This window comes from Cricetulus griseus, chromosome 2, assembly GCF_003668045.3.
Source record: "Cricetulus griseus strain 17A/GY chromosome 2, alternate assembly CriGri-PICRH-1.0, whole genome shotgun sequence".
NCBI classification, from domain to species: domain Eukaryota; kingdom Metazoa; phylum Chordata; class Mammalia; order Rodentia; family Cricetidae; genus Cricetulus; species Cricetulus griseus.
This window is the reverse complement of record NC_048595.1, coordinates 176,751,248-176,754,741: the sequence shown is the minus strand read 5'-3', so window position 1 is coordinate 176,754,741 and position 3,494 is coordinate 176,751,248. Positions and strand designations below refer to the sequence as shown.

Below are 3,494 nucleotides of genomic sequence, written 5' to 3'. Positions count from 1 at the left end.
GGATCTGTTATGGAGTGTGGTCAACCTAGTAGGGATCATATCATCATAGAAAACTCCCCTTGTCTCTCCCAGCAGCTATCAAATGTTACTAGCTCTTCAGCCAAGAGTGGGGTTGCTAGTCCACCTTCACCTCTCTATGCTTGGATTTTGTTTGAAGTCTGTTTTGTCAGAAATTAGAATAGCTATGTCTGCTCATTTCTAGTTCCATTTGCTTGTGATATTCTTCTCCATTCTTTCAACTTAAAGTGATGTCCTATTATTGATGGTGAGGTATGTTTCTTGGAGGCAGAATAAAGATGGATCCTGTTTTTCTAATTCTGTCAATTGGTCTTTATTAGAATATTACAATCATTATTACTGAACTATTGTTGAAGATTGTTTTTAATTTCTATTATATTATGTGTTGTTGTTTTTACTTAAGAATTTCATTGTAAAGCTCCTTTACAACTTTTAAAGATGGAGTCTATTATGAATTTTTAATGAAATCAAATAATAGCATGACTTAGAATGTCAGTCTTCTTCATATGTTCACAAACTTTAATGTGTCTACTTTCATATTTCCATTGGTTTGCAGAGTAAGGAGGACATCTAGTCATTAATGGTCTACTTTTAACAGATGACCACAATGTTACCTAAGATGGCTTGTGACTTTAGAGTAGTACTCCTTTAAGCCCTTTCTACCAACTAAACATCTACTCTAAGGTTCTTTCCTTGGGGATTACCTTCTACGGTGTGGCCACACCAGCAACTGAAACAGATTTCAATGTAAATAAAGAATTTATACTAACACTACTCATATATAACCATATTTTAAAAACCAACTTCTGCTTTTTATGTCCACTAGAAATCTGGTGTTTTTGGTGTGGTCTGTTAACATACATCATGCTTGTTTTCATACTTTCTATCATGCTTTTTTGGTACAATAGTTTGCTATTTCTAGTTCTAAAAAAGCAAACCTTTTCCAACAATACCCACTGATTACCTGAAGTCAAATTTCCTTTCACCATCTGTAACTTAAGCAAATAACTCATACATTACCCGTTCGTATTGGTGGGAAATGTTAAAATCTAATTGTAAGAAAGGTCCCAAGGTAAATTCTGTTTGTACTGAATGGTCATTACCGTCTTTGCATGTTCTAAGACTTTGGGGTGGATGTATTATTCAGAGTAACAAGTCTTACTGGAGAATTTATGGTTTGTTTCCTTGCTAGTCCCCCCCAATGTTTAAAATAGTAATTAAACCTATATTTTGTGATTGCTTTCTGGTCTATGTTTTCAATGTTTTCTTTTTGCCCTGAGTTTCATTCATGAAGATATTATTAGCTATTATATTACACATTAAATGATTCTGCCAAAGCTACAACTAACCACATTCACTGTGTGATGAAGGAAGACTTAAAAAGTAAACATTTTAAAACAGTACGGTGATATATACCCTTTCTGAAGCTCAAAGCCATGACCATATATGATTCATATATCACAAAATAGATTAAGTTATAACTCCAAATCATGACTTTTAATCTAATTAAGTGTTGCATCTCAGGGCACTGGTACATAGTCTAGAATTATCTAAACCAATTTTAACATCATGGTAGCAGTGTAAATGCACTACCCTATTTTTTAGAATATAGAAAATGGTATAAGTACACTTGTGTTCACTGCAGCACTATATAGAGTAGTAATTACAAGTGGAAAAACTACAAGTTGTGGATTTTTTCAGTCTAGTTTACCTTCTTACATACTTTTAATGTAATATTTTATAAACTTAAACTGTGTTTAAAATGCTCTTGTTTTTTAGGATTAATGGCATTTAGATGGAAAGTACTTGAACAAATTTAGATTTCCTAGCCTATCCGTAAATAAGTGGTCTTTAACCTGTATGGGTACTTAAAACTATACTGGTGGCTTTTCCAGTAATGACAGACCTGCATAGCTACATACACATTTTAGTTCACATACATCTATTTGTATGCCTGGTACATAGTCACTAACTTTTTTTTTAATACATGAGCCCTTAGGCCCCAAACTAAAGACTAATTGTAAAACTGAGCAGTTTTTCTTTTTCTTTTTCTTTACAATTTGATACTCCTCGATGACTGCACATGGGTAAGGCAGCGTGGTTGTATTCAGAAAGATCACAGTGATGGTGTTTTCCTAAGGGCCTGTGGTCTTCAGCAGAAGTCACTATCAAACCTGCAAGACTGCATTTATGCACCCATCATTTTCAGGGTTGTTGGTAACTTGGGCATACTTTCCCCAGATAACCTTGCCTCCTTGTGTCATGAGGCCCAACTCACTCACATTGACTTCAATAACTGTGCCTTTGGTGATTACACCCAGAGTTGTATACAATGGGGAGGATGGGTTCTTTTTCACACCAAGTATTGGCAGGCAAAAGGTAGCTTTCAGCTCAGGATGTGTGACATGGGCTTTTTTTGAAGTGTAGGCCCATCAGCCTAATGAACCTTTCAAATCTAGGCAGTTTTCTTATAAAACCATCACTAACAAAGCAGACTTTAGTAACCATCCTCTTCCATGCCTTCTTTTTTCTTTTTCCTGCTCAAATAACTTTCAGTACTTCTGTTTCTCCTTGGGCACCATCTTTGGGTAGAGGGACTTCCCATTTCCCTGCCTTCTTTTTGTTTCTGCTTAATCATGTTGGAAAGTACTTTTGCTCAGACTGTCCCTCTCCGTCCAGCAGATAGTCAGGGACTTTTCCTTGTGGGGTCTTCTCATCATTCTTTTGTTTGGTGTTTCTCTTTTCATGCATCTTAATAGTCTTTTTTCATTTTTATCTTCTTAGCATAGCACTGTTTATGGTAGAGCTTAGCCTTCAGGCCAATCATTTATTTTTTCCATCTTTGAATGTTCATGGGCCTCCCGACTTTCTTTCTTTCTCTTTTTCTCATGGTAATCCAAATGATAACAATAGTGTTTATGGTGTAATTCAATATATTCATTTTGTGGCATGATGACAGCTGCAGAGCAGCCTTCCAAGACCTCCTGGGTGCTAAAAACATCTTCTGGGTGTTGTTTTCCTTTACCTCTTTTTGCTAATTATTCTGGGCATATTTGTTCCTTTTTCACTTCAGTTTGTTTAATTTTCTCTTTAGAAAAAAAGCATTCCTTCTAATGCCTATAAAGCTGATTTAATGACACAAATTCTTTATAACTGTTTTATCATGGAACATTTTCTTTCTCCTTCAATTAGGACTGATAGTTTTGCTGGGTATAGTCTGTGTTGACATTAGTAGTTTTCCAGAATTTATGGACCATCAATCTAGGCCCTTCAGTTTTCAAATCTCCATGGAAAATTCATCTGTTCTTCTTATGGGCTGGCTTTTATATCTGATTTGATCTTTCTGTCTTTCCACTTTCAGTATTCTTTCCTTTCTTCATTCTGTACATTTCATGTTTGTTTTTTATGTGATGTGGGGAGTTTATTTTCTGGTCCTGTCTATATGATTTTCTCTATTTGGGTATCTTTCCTTAGAT

General features: G+C 35.3%; 1 pseudogene; it reads right to left on the bottom strand.

The window, feature by feature from the left end:
* Window positions 1-2,116: 2,116 nt before the first annotated feature.
* On the bottom strand, window positions 2,117-2,969 carry LOC100767256 (annotated as a pseudogene).
* Between the last annotated feature and the right edge of the window lie 525 nt (window positions 2,970-3,494).